General features: G+C 36.7%; 1 protein-coding gene and 1 long non-coding RNA gene across 2 annotated transcripts in view; one reads left to right on the top strand and one right to left on the bottom strand.

The window, feature by feature from the left end:
* Positions 1-18,902, bottom strand: part of ZNF804B (zinc finger protein 804B) — a 235,626-nt gene that overhangs the window by 186,923 nt on the left and 29,801 nt on the right. The window lies entirely within an intron of this gene.
* Positions 1,076-18,202, top strand: LOC108498725. Its single transcript, XR_001875283.1, has 3 exons — positions 1,076-1,086; positions 10,226-10,230; positions 18,111-18,202. It is a non-coding gene; the product is annotated as an uncharacterized LOC108498725 (long non-coding RNA).

The raw sequence follows: 18,902 nt of genomic DNA, 5'->3' as shown, positions 1-18,902 counted from the left end.
TATGTCTCCTGACCTCAGCAGTCTTGAGTTCATCATCTCCGCTTTTCAAAGAATCATGCAAAGAGCAGGTAAAAATAAACCAACCCAAGGCCCTATGGCACTCATCTGGACACTTCCCTTCAATTCATTAACAACCAGTAATGTATTTCCACACACCTATGTTTAAAAGCAGGCAGCAACCTGAAATGAGCTCTTTTCAAATAGGCTTTTGAGAAAGACACCATCAAATGTTCTATTAAAGTGAAAACATATTGCCTCTATTATACTCCTTTCCTCTATTATCATGGTTTGCTTGTTCTGGCTTCCTTCTTAAAAACCTATGCCAGTATTGGCTCAGCTATCCTCTAATTATCTACGTGAATGACAGTGTCCTTAACTGCTTTGATAATTTATTAGAGACTGAATTAACCATTCACCAAAAATAGCAGAGAAAACTGTGTGCAGTAATCATGTACCTTAAGCTAAGAAAGCTGAAAATTAATTCAGCTGAAAAGTTAATACAAATTATTTTCCATACCTCTGAAAGCCGCAGTAAAGTTTAGTAAACATTTTTGCTATCACAAAAGACTCTGAAACTTTTAAAATCAAAAAGCCTCTCCAACCTTCGCAATGGTGTGAAAAGTTTTACAACCAACAGAAGTGATGCTCAGTTACAGTGGCGATAAACTAAAACTTCTTTTTAGAAAAACAAACCAAGAGGAAAAAAAAAAGCCCTCCAGAAACAAAAAAAAGCCCTTTATAATTAAATTTGGATAGGCCTAAATTTCATAAATAAATTAAACCACTGAAACATTACAGTGTACTGATAGTTTTATTTTTTAAAAAATCATTTGCATTGTATTATTGAAAAATAATAAAAATACATAGTATAAAATACATTCAACACCTCCCACCATGAAGATGAAAAGGTTTTTCTCTGTAAAAGATATTAAAAAACTGGGGTTTATGACAATTTCCACTCCTCAGCTTTTTCCATTCCTTGAAAGAACCGCAGAAACAGGAAAGCTGAAAAATGTTCAGCTGCACTTTCCATGTCAGACTTCTTTTTTAGAGGTGTAATACAAAAGCTGTCTACTGGACAGCAGAGTGGAGGTAAGATCTTAACTGGAATAACTGATCAGAGCTTTGTTCATTGCTAGTTATCCGTAGATCCTTCCAATGGGACTTTGCCTTATGACATGCTTCACATTTCACAGACAGAAAAATAAAAGAACAAAAGGTCTTCTCCTTGGGTTAGTAGATCCATGGATTTTAAACAAATATAAAATTGTGAGTTAACAAAGTATTCCTAGACACAGCTTTTATAAAAGCTTATAAAGCAAATATGCAAACCCAGGGTCTGACTTGCATCACCATAAGTTAGAAATTTGTTCATATCTAATTATAGTATCAGTATTTGCAGAGGTCTAATTAAGAGTCATAAAGTTTAGACTCCTTTCTTCAATTTATTATCAGCTGAAAACCGAACACACCTTATTAATAGTATATAAACTACACTCTGTCTTAATAGTGTCAAAGTTAAACAAAATGCCAATTAGGAAATCTGATTTTCTGTAAACATCCTATTCTAGGATAGAATTAAATCTTTAGACCAGGGAGGTCAGCAAATTAACCATTGTAAAGATAATATATGCAGCAGACTTTATTAGCATCAAAATAAAAAATACTATATTACTGAAACAGAAATACATTCGAATCCATAGCAAGCTACAAGGCACCCACATCAGAAAGCTTAAGGGAGGAGGACAGAACACAAAATCTGAGCCAAAGAAAAGAAACACAAAAGACACACAATAGGAAATTATATATCTTAAGGCCAGAAAGATACACATACACATAGCTAGAAGAAAATGTTAGGACATTTAGATGAGAATATAAAATAAAATTAAAAAAAAAGCAATGGAGAATTGGATTCTACAAGCAGAAGTAGTGAATCAGAAGATATGGTAGTATTACTGCATAAAGTAATAACATAGTATGTCAAGTATACTCTGTTTCTTTGATTACCTAATCACAGCGAGATTATTGCAATATTTGAAATAATGCTGCACAGACCAGGCAGAACAGTATTAGGACTCAAGGTTAAGACTCAGAAATTGCAGATAGGTTCTCCTTTCACTCTTTAGGTAGTAGTAATCTAGATGAAGTATGTGCAAAGAAACAACAACAATAAAAAAGCCCAAGCAGTACAAAATCCAGATTGTTTAACAAAGACAGGAAGCAAAATGCATAAACTGAATTTTGTAAACCTGTATTATTCTAAAGTAAATGTTTTATAATCAGTACATGAACTGGTGAGCTCACTCCACCTTTTCTTCAGAGATTTAATAAAAGTTACCAAACTGAATCTAATCTTCTTAAGAATATTTGAAAAAAGTATTTTGATTCACTACCACATAAAGGATTCTTGCATTAGATCATCTGGGCAGGATTTAAGAAAGAAGGAAGAAGTGGCACTCCGTGTTTTTGAAAAACCCTTTCCACAGGCTGAAGGGGGTGAATAGGGACTGAACAGAAGGAAGAGAGACAGAGGAACAATTTACTGTGATAAACACCTGGTCAAGGAGTGAGAGTAGCTGGAGGGAAAAGCTGCTGAACAACTAGAGGATGGCTGCCAGCATACAGTTAGAGTGAGCAGGTTGCTGGGGCGTAAGACCCAAGGGCTGAGACGGAAGCAGGTGGCCCCACTGACTGCTGAAGCTCAGAGTGGTGGAGATATTCCTGGGGTGGATGCAGCCCTTATTTTCAAAGATGGAATGGCCCATTCTCAATTTAAATTTGGTACTGCAGAAGTTTCCAGTGTTTGCAGAAGTCATAACACTAACATATTTTCCTTTATATAAAACACATCCCTTGATTAAGCAGAAGTTTGGATTGTGTGCAAGTATCATTAATACAAGAGGGAATTTCCCCAGAAAATTTGGTATCCCAAGCCCCTCATTTCATGCTGCCATTGCCTTACATCTCTATCACTGTTCCTCTACCATCAAGTTCTCCTTATGTCTGCTTCTGGTTTCCTTCACGTTTTCTGGAGATGAGAATTAACTCAAAAGCAAAGCAAGTTGTCACAGTTGCATGAAAACACAGTAATACCAGACTCTGGATACAAACATTAATTTTCTCAAACCTAGTGGAAATAAACAGAAGTTATTCCTCTTCATACTTCTCCACAGAATCACAGAATCATCTAGGCTGGAAAAAACCCTAAAGGTCATCGAGACGAATCATTAACCTAACACCGCTGTAACTCTGAATATTTCAGTTCTTCCTATCATAAAGTAGCTCATGCTGACATTTACACACTACTAATTTACATGTACTAAGCTACTACATATGAAAAGGAAAAAAGGAAAGAAAAAGGAAAAAGAAGAAAGAAAGTGACTGTTTCTACTGCTTTTCACAGTGCTTGTAAGTGTCAAACTGAAATGCTTGCAAAAATATGTCTAGCAAAAAAAATTAAACAACACGTGAACTATAAATTTTATCCAGAAAATGCACTGATAGTTATAAAAATATACTATTGTAGTTCCAAAATCAGGTTCACTTAGGAAGTGTTTATCCCGGCAGAGAAAAACCATTATCTAGGTCATATTGCAAAAGTACTCAGGTTACTCAAAAACTTGAACATATCAGAAAATCATATGAATTGCAGACAGAAGTCCCATTAGTCCATCTTGAAACACGCAGGTATTACAGCAATACTTGAGGATGCTTCAGGAAGAAAGTGAGAGAAATGACATTTCCTTTCAAAATAGGCTTTTCCCCCAGTGTTTGTTACTATAATTTTAAATGTCTTAAAGGACGGAGCTTTTAAATTTTTTTAAGAAAGCTCTTCCACAATTGTATAGATCTCGAAGTCAGGTAGTTCTCTAGTTATTGATCTAAACTATCTCTTTACTAAATTATATCCCATTATATCAAGTCGCATTCCCTTTGGCACATTTTACATGCAGTACCAAGACTATCTTACCTTAATAAATGCAAAGAATTTAACCACATTTTTGCTGCCTCCCAGGTACTCACATCATTCCTGTTTCTCTAGGTGGCTATCATATTGGCATTACTCATTATTCAGACAAACTACAGAGAATCACAGAATCATCAAGTTTAACAGTCAACCTATCACCACCATAATCACCCCTAAACCATATCCCCAAGTGCCATATCCAGATGCCTCTTGAACACTTGCAGAGACATGACTCCACAAAATTCCCTAGGCAACTCATTCCAATGCCTAACCACTCTTTTATTGAAAAATGTTTTTCTATTATCTATTCCGAACCTGGCACAAACTTAAAGCCATCTCATCTCATTCTTTCCCTTTGAGACATGGCAGAAGAGACCAACCCCCATCTCACTACAACCTTTTTTTAGGTAGTTGTAAAGAGTGATAAGCTCTCCCCTGAGCCTCCTCTTTTCTCCAGACTAAACAACCCCAGGTCGCTCAGCCTCTCCTCATAGGACATGTTTTCTAGACCTTTCACCAGCTTAGTTGCCCTTCCTTGGACCTGGTCCAGCCCCTCAATGTCCTTTTTGAAATCACAGGCCAAAAACTGAACACAGCACTCAAGGTGTGGCCTCACCAGAGGGAAATCACTTCAATAGTCCTGCTGGCCACGCTGTTCTTGACACAGGCCAAGATGCCACTGGCCTTTTTGAGTACCTGGGCACACTGATGGCTCATGTTCAGCTGGCTGCAAACCAGCACCCTCAAGTCCTTTTCTGCTAAGCAGCTCTCAAGCCTCTCTTCCTCCAGACTGTAGCACTGCATGGGATTGTTGTAACCCAAGTGCAGGACCCAGCACTTCACCCTATTGAACCTCATGCAGTTGTCTTCAGCATTTGCAGGGTTTGATTTCCCCTTTTAGTTCTGCCTGACCACCCTCTTAATGACTATTGCAGGTGGACAAGTAACTGCACATATATATTCCAGCAGTTTTCTCACCACCATGTTACAGAATGTCCCAACTTTGTGATCTGGTATCCTCTCTAAGCAGATGGTGTCACTTCTTACGGGGTACAAACAAATATTTTTCCAGGCCTTAGGTTTGTTGATTTGCTGATAATGTGGAGTGGGTAAAAAAATGTAAGTAAATGACAATGCAATTGAGTCTCTACTGTGTGCTTGCTTGATGTTCAGGTAAAAAAACCTACCCTGTATGTACATATAATGATGTTCTTTAGCTCCTTCTCCTTGCTATTCTTAAGTTCAATTCAGCCTGAGTTCAGGATCCTGACATATTTGCAGTAGTATCTTGACCCCAAAAGTAATTTTGAAGCATACAGCATAAAACACAGTGCTATCACACCCCAGAGCAGATATGGGTGTTTAGGGGCAGTCACTAAGTTAAGAACCAGGTCTGAGAATCATCACCCCAGAGTGGCTACTCAGAAACTTAAGCATTATTGAAGGAAACAGTCCCATTGACAGAGGCAGTCATCCCTCCATCCCAAATGACATCCCTCTCCATGGACTACAGATGGAGCTTGAGTAAGAACAGGACCCTAAACAATGACAAGAAACACTCCCTATGTGACTGGCTCTTTCCAATGATACAAATGAAAAAACTTAGTCCTTACTCCTCTAATAAAGCAGGTGCAACTTTCCACTTGTACAGAATTACTTTCATCCATTGAAAATTGGATTTTTGTGCTTTCTGACTAGTCAACCAGATAAAAATGAAAAAAAGATTACACTTCTGAAGAACAAGCCCAAAGCAATATTTCAAGCATGAAATGGCAGAAATTCTCTGTACCTTAAAGGAATAAAGTTTTTCTGACAATTGGGAATCAGGGTGCACTGTTCCTGCAGTTTATTTCACTTAACTTGGCCAGCTGCTTTGAAATCTTCCTCTACAATCTCTTGATCACACTTATAACTATACTTACACCTCGAACTCAGCCCCTCAAAAGGGTCATCAATTGCTAGATTTTTCTTGAAATATGAAGTATGAAAACTCTTTAGCCATTAACATAACGAGCCATGTCATATACTGCACATGCTACACTGCACCTTCTGGGTCTTGAAATTGTTAAGTTAGGTTAAATATTTACTGTAGCTACAAGTTTTATGCAAATACATGTAACAAGTTAAAAGAATGGAAAAAAAAATCAAAAGTAGTGACTCCTTTCTGTCAAAACTGGAAAACACCAGCAACTGACCAATTTTTATGCAATAGTACATTTAAAGATCATCTGTATCAAAAAGCATCAGAGAGAGAATTTCACCAGCATCAATGCTGGAGTATAAATACTAATCTCTGCATTGTTGCACTGTCTGCCTCACCCAAGAAATATTTTGGTTTAACTTTTTTTTGGTTGATAAAGGAAACAAATTTGGGTTTGCATTGAGTTTAAAAGTATTTCAGTTATCCTATGGGTGTGTTTTTACCAATATTCTAACATATACATAAGCCTCCTAGTAAACAGTATGATTTGTATGTTTGGTAAATGCCAAAGGAAAGGTCTTGGCTCTCTGCAATTTGCCATACTAGATTATTAGCTACAGAAGAAGTTATCTTTATTGTTTGTTGAGCTATTGAGTATGGAAGAAATAAAAGTAATAAGAAAAATAAATAAAATAAAATAAATTTTAAAATCAAAACAAAATAAAAAATAAAAAGGTCTGTGAAATGGAAAAAATATTTCTTTAACTCCAAATAAATCTTAATCAACCATCTGCTACTGCAGTTGCAGAAGCATATGAAGCTTTTCAAAAAGCTGACAAAGATGAGGATTTTACATCTTTTTAAACTCTTCAGTTTTTTCTTTGGAAAACAACCCATTTCCTACAAAAGGTTTCTGTGACTCCTAACGAAAATCATGGCACAAACATGGCACAGGGTTCAGGAGCATATTGGGTCTATAGAATTAACACAGTTCATAAAAATGCCTCCCTTTTCTTTGCCTGAAGACGAACTAAAACCATTTAATTTCTAGGTTTTACCATACAGACAACATTTTAACATATTCCTGCCCAAATCCCAGCCTTGGAAATAGAAAGGTCAAGGTGTGTGTGGAGAAACAAGAATGAGCCCCTGAGTTACAGGAAATTAAGAAGAATATTATGAAAAGATGAGAAGGTTGGTTAAAAAATAAGGTTAAAGAATCAGTTTTCTGGTCTGCCTAAGTTGGATATCGTTGCTCTTATGAATAAGTGATTCTGTCTTTATAAAACATATGAAAGAAAGAAGGATGTGTTTTCTGACAAAAAGAAGGTCATGAGAGGAGGATGGAAGTCTGAAAAACACCCTCATGAGAGTCAGGCAGAACCTACTGACCATCCATCATATCAGCAAAGCTGACAACATGAAACTCATGTGAAAGGGATTACAGATGTGTCTGATTGGGAATCTTGGGAAATTTTCATTGAAATTCTTGTGTTTTTTCTCAAAGGAATGAAGAAACACAGCAAAATAATGAAGATCAAGAATTAGAGCTGTTCAAAAATGATAGTAATAGATAGGAAAACATTAGAATGACTACTGATCAAACATGTGTCTTCTCTGTGTAGCATTGAATTCATAGAGAAGTGTGAATCAAGCTGAAATGAATGATAGCGGGGTTGATGAAATGAGTTTTAAATTAAGGAGTACAGGGGCAATTCAGAAAGATTTGCCTTATTTGCATTAGCTTGTTATTCAGTGTGACGGGAAAAAGGAAACATATGAAAGTCTAAAAGCAGATGAAGGTCTCTGCATGGCTGTAGTTTACAGGAAGAGGAAAATGAGTAAGTAAAAATATGACAGTAGAAGAAGGACTATCAGAGGAAAATTTGAAAGTACAATAAGGGGAATGAAAATATTAATGTTGATGAGAACAGTAAATATGCAAACACAGATAACGAAAGGAATGAGCCAGCCTAGTCTGCACAGCTGAAAACAAGGTAGATTTGTTAGTTCCTAAAAGAAGTAAGTGAACTGCTGAAAGGCAAAGGCAACAAAATGGAAATGTTAAAATTACTGATACAGACCTCAGGGCAGCTACTGCAAGCATAATAAAAATACTAGGGCAAACCTGGCAGGAACAAAAAGCATTGTGGAAACTTGCCATCAATGTATGACAAACTTTTCCCATGAAAGAGAGAAATACTATACTGCAAGATAGCATTGTAATTTATTGAGATGACAGTACATGAGAAGGTATAACACAAATAAAGGATAATCCCAGATCTGAATGCATAAATCCATTTGTTTTCAATATCAGCAATGCTAATGAGCACAACACCCAAGGATGAGGGCTAATTGTGCAGAAGGTACAGAAAGGTTTTATCGCACCTGAACTGAAAACAAATCTAAACCAGTTTAGTGCTTTCAAACACTTCAAGTGGTTGTTGGCCTTGCTTACCATGTCAATGTGAACTTCAGAATGTAATGAGACAAAGTAAACCAGGATCAATGTCTAACAAAGAGGGAGGAAGGAGCAGGAAAAGCGTCATCCAGAATTTGAACAACAGCTTTTAATTTTTTCATGTGAAGAAGAGTTAAAAAGAGTTAAAAAACTATGAAGGTGCGATTTCAGCAGCTTTGAAGAGAAAACTACATTTATGTTTGTGCTGAAATCTGAACTGAAGCACAAATAGCCTTGGTGGCTTAATAATAAGCTCGAAGAAGAAAAACCTTTAGTATTATGCTTTTTCCATATTTTAAAGACCTTTCATTAATGCAAGTTTCAAGTGTATGACGTACTGCTATCAGCAAGAGAACAAACTACACATGATGACTCCTGTTACCTGCTTCTGAGGAATAACAACCAACATATGACTGTTGCTGTTTGTTGAGTCATGTTTACAAGAGAACAGTTTTTATGCTGACACTATTTCTAAGAAAAGTGAACCTATTGGAAAAATGAACCTATTGGATAAGAGTAGATGTGGGGAAAAAAACCAAAAGCAAACCAAAACCACATTAATTCCTGATCATATGAAGGAAAATATCCTGGAAGACACTTCTTTCAGCATAAACAGACAATATATGATACTTCTCATAAATGATAGTTATAATCGAGTCAATATCCCAATATAAAATTACCTGATAATTTCACTGTAGAGGAAATTCAGTTCCCCTAGTTTTGGCAAAATATGTACCACAATTGCTACAATACACAAAATATGAACATGTTCCCTAACAAAAGGATGATGCAAAAAGTTGAAAACGCACCCAGCCAGTAGATAGTGTTAGACATAAAGCTTAAATGTTTATCAGAACTATTAAAATAGCTATGTTTATCACATATAATAATATAATTAGAGAATTGGGGGGATTTTTTATCATGTCATAGCACTAATTTCCAAAGATGGTTTTTTTCTGTATGTTTAAAAATTGTCAAAAAAAAAATTTCTTGACAGAAAGCGTTGGGCAAGTGGAATAAATAAATTTTAAATGAATATTTTAAAATATAATAAATACTATAAATAAACACATATAAATTTTAAATATAACTCAGCATAGCTATGAGTAACAGGATCTGTCACAGCCATTGATTTTTAATAAACCAATTGAATAGACAGATATTTCATAGTAAACAAAAAATATTTGATACAGCAAATACCATCCCTAAAATAACCTGGAGTAATAACCATTTGAGATTGCACTGAAAGCACTTAATTTTGACAAAACTGTCCTAAGCAAAACAGTTTATTTAGAATCTATTTCAGCATTTTAAGATGCTTAGAAAAAAATTGACCATTTCTGATGTACCTTGAACTTGGAGGTTTTTTGTTCGATGTCAAAGATTTTGGTTAGTGGGATGATTTTGACTCACTAGTAAGGATTTAAGATTTTGCATATTCTGGCAACACCAAAAATTAAAGCTCTTGGCATATTTGTTATGCAACAAAATACACTAAATAATTCCTCATTTGTCAGAAGCTTATTTTTTAGCTCCTTCATTTGACCCTTTAACATCAGGCCTATTGTATCAATTCTTTCCTAAGTGCTTTGATAAAAGTATAAGATAAGCTCAAGTTATAAAACCAGGAAAATCACTTAGTGAACTGATGGTGAATTTACATAATAGCAAATACAGCCTTGCTGACAGAGCTAAGTCAAAAACATAAGCTTCCATTTACTCACTTAAATTACTAGAAAAATTTATACATGAAGTTCCTACGTGGAACAGGCACAAAAGGACAAAGCACATGTACTTTTACTCTTGCCTCTTAAGGGAAAAACAATAAAGGATGTACCCAAAAATCCATTCATCTGTTATTTCCTCAATCTGTCAGGAAAAGTAAGATATTCTTATCTTTCATCCAATTCCTTCCTTCTATACACACTCTTCCACAAACATTAGCAATGGAATCAAACTAGTGGCTCTGTCAGGGCAGTGTCTGTACAATATCCAGTACAGACAAAACCCATGATGAGGGCGCATAGGTACTGCTGTAACAGAAATCATACTACCTACAGAATTGGTAACGGGATCCTTATGCATGCTGCACCACACATGCAGATGCTGTGGAAAGCAGTTTAGAAGCTACAAATGGAACTAACATGCCACCAGAGATGTGACGTTCAAAGGTATAAGAAAGTCAAAACGTAAAGGTGAATCTGCCTTGAAGTGCTCTTCTGCAAAACATATGGAACAACACTGACCTGAGTGGCACATTCGTTTTATTACTTATTTTGTCACTAAAAGCCATGCTGAGAATTACACAGACAGAGCAGGTATCCCTAGAGCCAAAAAATGTAAAAGCAGTAAATCAAGTTACACTAGTTTCTCTATCACACTACCACAACTGTCCCTCAGACTTCCTGAAATTCATACAACCTTTGTCATATGTGATACAATCACAGTATTTAAATACATACATGCGATGTTTGTATAAACATAGGCCTTTTTCTATATAAACGAATTCTCACTATTTTTTGATTCATTGCTGAATTTTCTTATCATTATAATTTCAATACATTACAGTGGTATCAGACAAGTAAAATCGTAAACATGACACAGATTCAATATTTTGATAAGAAGTTAGTTGTATGTATGCAGCAGACTTCAAGTAGTTTTCACATGAACCATAGCTTTCACTGTATTTACATTTATTCATAATTTTTAAAGTGAAGTTTACTTAAACTTATTGAAGTGTCTGTTTAAGCTGTACACTCTAAAAGTTTAAACAGGTCTTCCATTTCTTCTTTGTGCTAAGAAAAATACCCAACTCGCAGACAAAGTACTTAATTCTAAACACTTGAGTTCATTTCCTTTTCAGCCTCAGTGTTCTCGCTAGAAACTGGGTTTCATTACTTTTTATATTAAAGATCCCTATCTAAAGTACCTATGTACTATTTAGAGATCTGTGTGAAAAGTGATGGAAAGCACTGAAGAGCAAGCCATTCTTTCATCTTATTACACTTAGGCTGTGGTCCTGCCAAGCAGAAAGGCAGCAGAGTTGTTAGGGGCTGGTAATGATGTGGTTCCCAGCTCATGGCGAGCCCAATGGGGATGAGCCCCAGCCATGTGTCTAAAGACTAAAGCATCTACTTTGCCAACAATTTAGAAATATTTCTGAGGCTGGAGTTTTGATTTTTTTTTCTCCCCCTTCCAGAGGGAAGGACACAGAGAAAGTTACAAATTTAAGATTTCACTTATCCCAAGCTGATCTGATTTAAAACTCTCTCTGGTTCAAAGACCATTCTGATTCCTTTGGTCAGTGTCTCCCTTTTGCAGTGAACTAATGAACAAGATTTATCAGAACTCTCTCAGGCTTTTGAAACCTTGACCACATGTTTTTCCTCACAAATTTTTAGATCTCAGCAGGACAGAGAGAGTACTATTTCAGTAGCTTTTTCTCTGATGAAGTCTGGATAGTTGTTGAGGTGACTTAAGGCAAATAGTCCCATAGTCCTCTCCTCTGGTTTAACACCTTTCCAAGGGACAGTAAGTCAAGCACAGCTTTTTCATCTTCAGCTGGCACATCTCTCTGACTCCGGCACCATCCAATATGTGCTCAGGATGACATAGAAAGTACAGGACTTGGTTATGAAGGCTGGGCGGAAATATCAACAGACCAGAGAAATCATACCTTATATTTAAATAAAAAAGTCTGTATGTGTTCTTCACAAAAATTCAGAAAATTTTAGAAAAAAAAAATCAACAAAGACAACCAGACGACCACAACCAGCGTCGTCTTGAATATATAATTTAGCATTTAAAATTTTAAACGGACTATTTTACTTCTAACTATCAAAACTGGGTTGTGACATCTCATCCAGTCAACAAGAACTCAGGGAGGGGAGGGGGAACGACCAAAACACAAAATCAGAAAGTGATATCCATTTCATCAGAACATGGTGCGGATCAATAATATGAAGACACTTTTGGGCATTGCTTTTTAACACTTCATCAAACAAAATTTAATTCAATCTCTGTCATTCAGCAGTTAAACTTAAGTTTTCAGATTACTGCAGTATTTTATTTCTAGCCTCTTATGAACCAAACTTCCTAAACACATTGTGCAGTGCTAGTCAACAGAGTACTACAAAACATCGACACTGTTTTTAAGTGAATTTGACTTCATAGGCTTTGAAATCAATACATAAATAAGGAAAATTATGCCACACAGAGTAATTTGCTATGCAAATCTTACAGTTAGTGCAAAGTTCACTATATAATCCCTTTTCAAAGGGGTTGACACAACACTTAACACAGGAAAAATATTTGGCATAATCTTACTTTTTAATTCTAATACTAATTGCAACATGGTAAAACCTATGAAGTGGAAAGTAACTGTAAAAAGTTGAGAAAAAGTGAACTTAAATGAAATACAAACTTTGTCATTAGAAAAAAAATTTTTTATACTGTCTGAATTGCAGAGCAATAGAAAGGTTTTCTGGAGACCTTTCTAAATTGTATCAAAGAAAGGAGAAAGGATATCTTTGTTTATTTCTTAAGGTATCATTCATGGTCAATAAGTTTTGAAATGATCCTGTGCTTGCTCTTTCAGAGATATTTCAGGTTTGCAGCCTCTAATCCTAAATTTAAGGATTTCTTGACCAACAATATCATGAAGTAGTCAAAATTCATTTCCAGGGAAAAATTATTTTAAAGCTGAAAACAGGCTCCAGACCTTTTCAAGACCTGAAAAACTGGGTGGCCGTGTATACAATTCTTTGTCAGCGGGAAAAGGAATGGTACAAATTATTACATCAGTGCTGATAGTGCTCTATTTTTACCATTTCATCTGTTGTAATAGTTTAGATTGACCCTAAAGACAAAATGGATTCAGAATACTGTTTAGACCTTGGAGATAGCTTCTCTGCCAAATAATACCATAAGAAAAGAATGAGACGCATTCAGAAAAGATATTTTGGAGGATTTTTTTTTTTTAGCTTCAGGTCAGAAATGTAGGTGCTAAAATGCACTATAAAAGCACAAAAGGAACAGGCAGGATTAGACTTTTTCATGCAAAAAGCCTTCCTTACAAAATACATCAGCAATGACCAAGTAGTCAGTTTAAAATTCTTGAAAAATGAATGGTTTCTACTTCAGTCTATACTTCCAGGGACTGAAAAGCCTTTGTATGCAAGCAATTTGTCATAGTTACAGCTGAATAGGTGTCAGACAAAGAAGTTAGGCTGGAAGGTGCATAAGTTATTAATGACTCCTATGTAAACTGCAAAACCATCACAAGAGTAGGCTTCTTTTTAATTTAAAAAAAAAAAAGTAAATTAAAAAGGTACCGTATTTTTTCTTATGCTTTGCCATGTTTGTTTGGGTCTAACAGCAGACATTTCAGGATTTCAAGTTCTAAACCAGATTTTGGCCTATATCTTGTAAAAGATCTGCATTCATCTTTCAGAGGACTTTCTGAGCTATTGAGCCTCAAACCCTTATCCGTATGAACAGTTAAAACTTTCCTTTGCTGCTGTTCTTGCTTTTAACACCAAGCTCAGCAAGCCTTTCAAATGAGAGAAAATCATGCACATGTGTACGAGGTGAATGTCTTCACTTCCCACAGCAGCTCTGTGTCTTCCAAAATGTCTTTTCTTCTTCTACATTCTTTCTTCTTTCTACTTTCCTATGTATTCCTAACGTTCTTCCTGTTTTTCCTTACACTTTGACTTTAATGCCAATTCTCAGTATTTCGCTTATACTTGAAAACACTTTTCTTCCTGTAAGCGATCTCTTTTCAATCCAACCTTTTCTGAGAGCACAGTACTTGTATGAATTAGATTTTAACCCTCTATATATCTGTCATGTGTTGAAGCTGAATAATTTGTATTTGATTTACACAGTAGGTTTCATGAGTCTATTCTTCTGTGAATTTGCAACAGCAATCATTGTGATTGGGAACCTAGGGCTGAATCAGTCACAAGTCTCTAAACTGAGTTAACTCCACACCTATGCCTGTGACAAATCCACATTGTTTGTCCTTAGACTGGATTCAGTGGGGCATCTGGAAGACATTCCGCATGCCACCAGTGTCTGGAAGATGTACCTCTTCAATACTTACTGAAACATCAATACTTACTGAAACATCAAGTGCATTGTTTATCATACTTCACGAAGAACAGAAATATATGTCTACTGCAGAATACATGACTACAGAGTAGGACAACAGGCTGAGCACAAGGTAGAACAGTGTAATTGGCACAAAGACCGCTTTCAGGAAGAAGTGTATTTTGCAAGATAGTTGGACAATTCAAACACACACAGCACAACAGTGAATTAACTCCCAGCTGTCTCCGTTGCTGTAACCCTTTCATTGTGCTAGCATCAGAATAAACACTCAAATTTTGTATGTTTGTATTTTGTATGTTAATACTCTGCTTAGTCCATCACGGTAGATTTCAACAATCAAAGCTTTTTTCTTTAAGTACATCTTTGAAAGGTGTGCAGGCTCTGAAGCATTAAGATATTCCCATGATCTGCCAGAAACTTTTAACAAAAATCCACCAAAATACTTCTATGAAAGAGGAAAGTGTGAGCTACTATCTAAGGGTGACCTCTTTTGAAAGCAAGAGCTTCTTCACAATATAAAACCCTTTCACACCAGCTGCATTCTGAACTTTCAGTCCTCCAAGTCAGATTAGTTACATTTGATTAGCAGTAAGTCAGTGAAGACTGAGGCAAAGATAGCACTGAGCAACTCAGCCATATCTCTGTCCGCTGTTATTAATTCTCCCACCCCATCCAGCATCATGCCCACATTGTCCTCATTTAGTCCTTTATTACTAGTATTGTGGTAGAAGCTCTGCTTGATATCTTGACAAGTCTCAATCCCAGTTGTGTGCTGCTTTTCCTAAAATCCTCCTACATCTTTTCCAATCTTTCTAAATTGCTTTTTTGAATCTTGACCATTTTTCCGCCTCCCCTATCCTGTTTTTTTTTAAATACTCACTGCAATTCCATAAACAGTAACTTGAAAAAGAAAAGGAAAAAAATTCCTGGACAGAGGAATATCATTGGTACATCCAGATATAGGGTCTGAGTCTTTCTGTGCAGCTGTTCATCCTGAAGGCATTGTGCACTATCAATAATTGTTATGCCTCATGACACTTGACAGGTGGGTATCTCAATTTTATTTCTCTATCCCCAGAGTTAATATTTTTACCTCATATGGGCATTATCTCACACAATACAAGCAATTATAATTCAAAATCATACTTTCAAAAGGTAGGATAAATCTGCACAGCTTTTTCTTCTTTATAATTCAGTATTACCATAGATACTCTAAATGAGGGCAATCTAACCAGAGTCCACAATCCATTACGGATAACAGTGCAGAACACAGACTGCACCTGGAAAAATATCTGCCTCCTCCTTTTTTAACCTGCCATGTTAGACTCTGCATGAACAAATAAATGTTCTTTTATGAGTATCTAAAGTCACGGAGACTTTTGAAGGACTCAATATACATATTCACCTATGCAATCACATGTTACAAGAAAGGAGCACTTCCCATTTGTTGGAGAACTCAGCTAAGAAGTAGGTCTCTGGTGAGTTCACTTGACTGGCCAGATGATGGATGTTTTGGTTTTCCTAGTTGCCCCACTGGCTAAATCTACAGTATGCCTTAGGTTTGTGAAAAGAAGACATTCCAGACAAACCTCCTCCAAAGACCCTAGCCAGAAACGTTATCCATTTTTTCCAGCATCATAAATTGATTAGTACTATCTTTACCAAGTTTCTTTAATTCTCCTAAATTGACGTGATGATATTTTTGATAATTTCAGACTGAACCTTACTCCTTCTTGACAAGAGAAATCATAATCTGGTATTCCCCTTGACAGAGAAGCTCACAAAGGGTGTAAACTTCCTTCCTCTTTCCCTAATTCTGCTAATTTTGCCCTTGCACAGGCACTGATTTACCACCTTATAATTCTTTCTGTCTGTTTTATTCAGTTTTAAGTACAGAGGTTTCTTGCTGTTGTACAGGAGTTGTACCATTGTGCTGTTCTACAGTTTTTCCTTCGTACATCATTTGCATTATATTCATTACACATAATCTGCCACAAGCAGAGTCACACAGCCTCATAACTTCAAGTGCATTATGCTCAGTCACATAAACAACAGCTGCATTTTCTTCTCTATTGCTCTAGAGCTCTTCCCTCACTACCCTTACCAAACTACATAGTCTATGTCTATATATATATATATATGACAATACATATTGACAATATATATGACAATACATACAAAAACATACTCATATATTTCTGTATTCAAGCCTGACAATAAGTATATTATAAACTGAATGTTGCAAATCACAAGAGCTTTGTTACACTCCTTGACATATAGTGACTATATCACACAGGAATAAATGAACAGAGACACTTAACAGAACAAAGTGACTGTTAACTTCGCAATCATTACATGTACAGCACCAAACTGTCCCTGATTCTTTGCAGACCTCTTAGGTGTAATGTCTTGAATGCCCTGAAGCTCTGTGAAAAATTTTTAGTGCAGTGCAGAAGCAGTATCAGAAGCACTGGCAGCGTGGTGTTGATACCAGCACTAGAAGCATTCTCAAAAGCAGCTGTGAAAAGGAGCACACAGAAAAAGAGGAAACTTGGAGAAGTGGAAGACTTTCAACAGCAAAGGGTACCAGGACAGAAAGTGCTCACTTGAAAGAAAGGGAGAGAATGGAAACAATTATTATATTGATCATTTAATGGAAAAAATTGTTTTCTGGACAACAGCCACACAATAGCAGACTGACTCTAACACACACAATACAATATTCCAGTGAACCATTCCAGGATAGGGGTATGATTACATCATGACATCTGTACCAAAGGCTTTGACACACTTGGGATGAAAACCATACTTAGACTAATCATGCCAAAGCTATTATTTCATATATTGTTTAAAGTAAATCTAAGCCACCAGACAGGGAAATATAAATGTTACCTTAGAAGAGCTTTTCTGTGCAGTAAAGTCACTGTCAAAGCAAGCACAAGTAAGTAAACTTGTAAGCAAACTCATAAACCCTAATCTGTATCAGAAAATGGTATTTTAAATGGATTTTGGGACATCTGCTACTTTTCTTTGCCCCTGAAAAGAAAGTAGAGGGCTTATATATGTATCACTGCACAAATGGCATTGACTTGAGCAGGATGCAGAAATCAGAACTTCTCATCTTTCTTCAGGGAGTCCCAACCTTAGGACAGCTGGAGAGCCTAACATCTCCTGAAGCATTTTACACCATTTGAGGAGACAGTTTTATCTCCTGAAAAAAAAAACCAATCTGGACTAGGAAGACTTTACAGGAACAATGATTCATAAAGAATCATTGTTTATTTTTACTATTTTCTCAAAACAAACAGACAATCAACCAATAAAAAAAAACCACCACACAAAAACAAAAACACCATGGCATATCAAAAGGATCAAATTATGAGGAGAAACAGAAACTGTGAAAACTAGTAGAGTGCTCTACTAATGCCTCACAAAGCTTTATCGAAGGAAGCTCCATCTACCCTTTCTTGCCTAGAGGTGCTCAGAGAGGAAAACATGCATTGCTATCAGGAAATGCTGGTTTGCACATGAAGGTAAAAGGCAGAACAGTTCTCACCTACATGCTGCAGTGGGTTGACCATGGCTGGATGCCAGGGGCCCACCAAAGCCACTCTAGCACTCCCCCTCCTCAAATGGACAGTGAAAAGAAAAGACAATGAAAGGCTCCTGGGTCAAGATAAGGACAGGGAGAGATCAATCACCAGTTACCATCACAGTCAAAACAGATTCAACCTGGGGAGTCAGGAACGGTCACATCCTCCATCAGGCATCCACCTGCTCTGGTGCAGAGTCCATCACAGGCTGTAGGTGGATCTCTGCTCCACTGTGGACCTCCATGGCCTGCAGGGGGATAGCCTGGATCACCAGGGGCTGCAGGGAAATCTCAGCTCCAGCACCTGGAGCACATCCTCCCTCTCCTTCTTCAGTGACCTTGGTGTCAGCAGTTGTTTTTCTCACATATTCCCAAATCCTCTCTCATGTGGCTGCAGTTGCTGTTGTGCAGCAACTTTTTTTGCCCCTTCTTACATGCATTATCCCAGAGGTGCTACCACCGTCCCCAATGGGCTTGGCCTTGGCCAGCGGCGGGTCCGTCTTGCAGCCAGCTGCTACCAGTTTTGTTGGACATGGGGAAAGCTTCTGGCAGCTTCTTACAGAAGCCACCTCTGTTACACCTTGGCTACCAAAACCTTGCCTCACTAACCCAATACACACACTTAACCACACCATGCCTTTTCTGTAGCTCAGAGAAGAGCTGAGCTTGTTTCACATATTTTCTTCTGAAACTTTGGCAGCTCTCTGCTTGGTTTAGGATTTTATTAAGCTGTAAAATACTTCCTCTAATCAGAGTGAGGAATACTGTTGACAGTGGACTTAGTTTTATAAGGAAACATTTAAAAAGCCATCCTGACATTCAAGACATAAATGTTAGTACAAATTGA

This window comes from Lepidothrix coronata, unplaced genomic scaffold (genome assembly GCF_001604755.1).
Source record: "Lepidothrix coronata isolate B3197 unplaced genomic scaffold, Lepidothrix_coronata-1.0 Scaffold62, whole genome shotgun sequence".
Lineage (NCBI taxonomy): Eukaryota > Metazoa > Chordata > Aves > Passeriformes > Pipridae > Lepidothrix > Lepidothrix coronata.
Note: the sequence above shows the minus strand (reverse complement) of the source record. Positions and strands in the feature narration are given on the sequence as shown.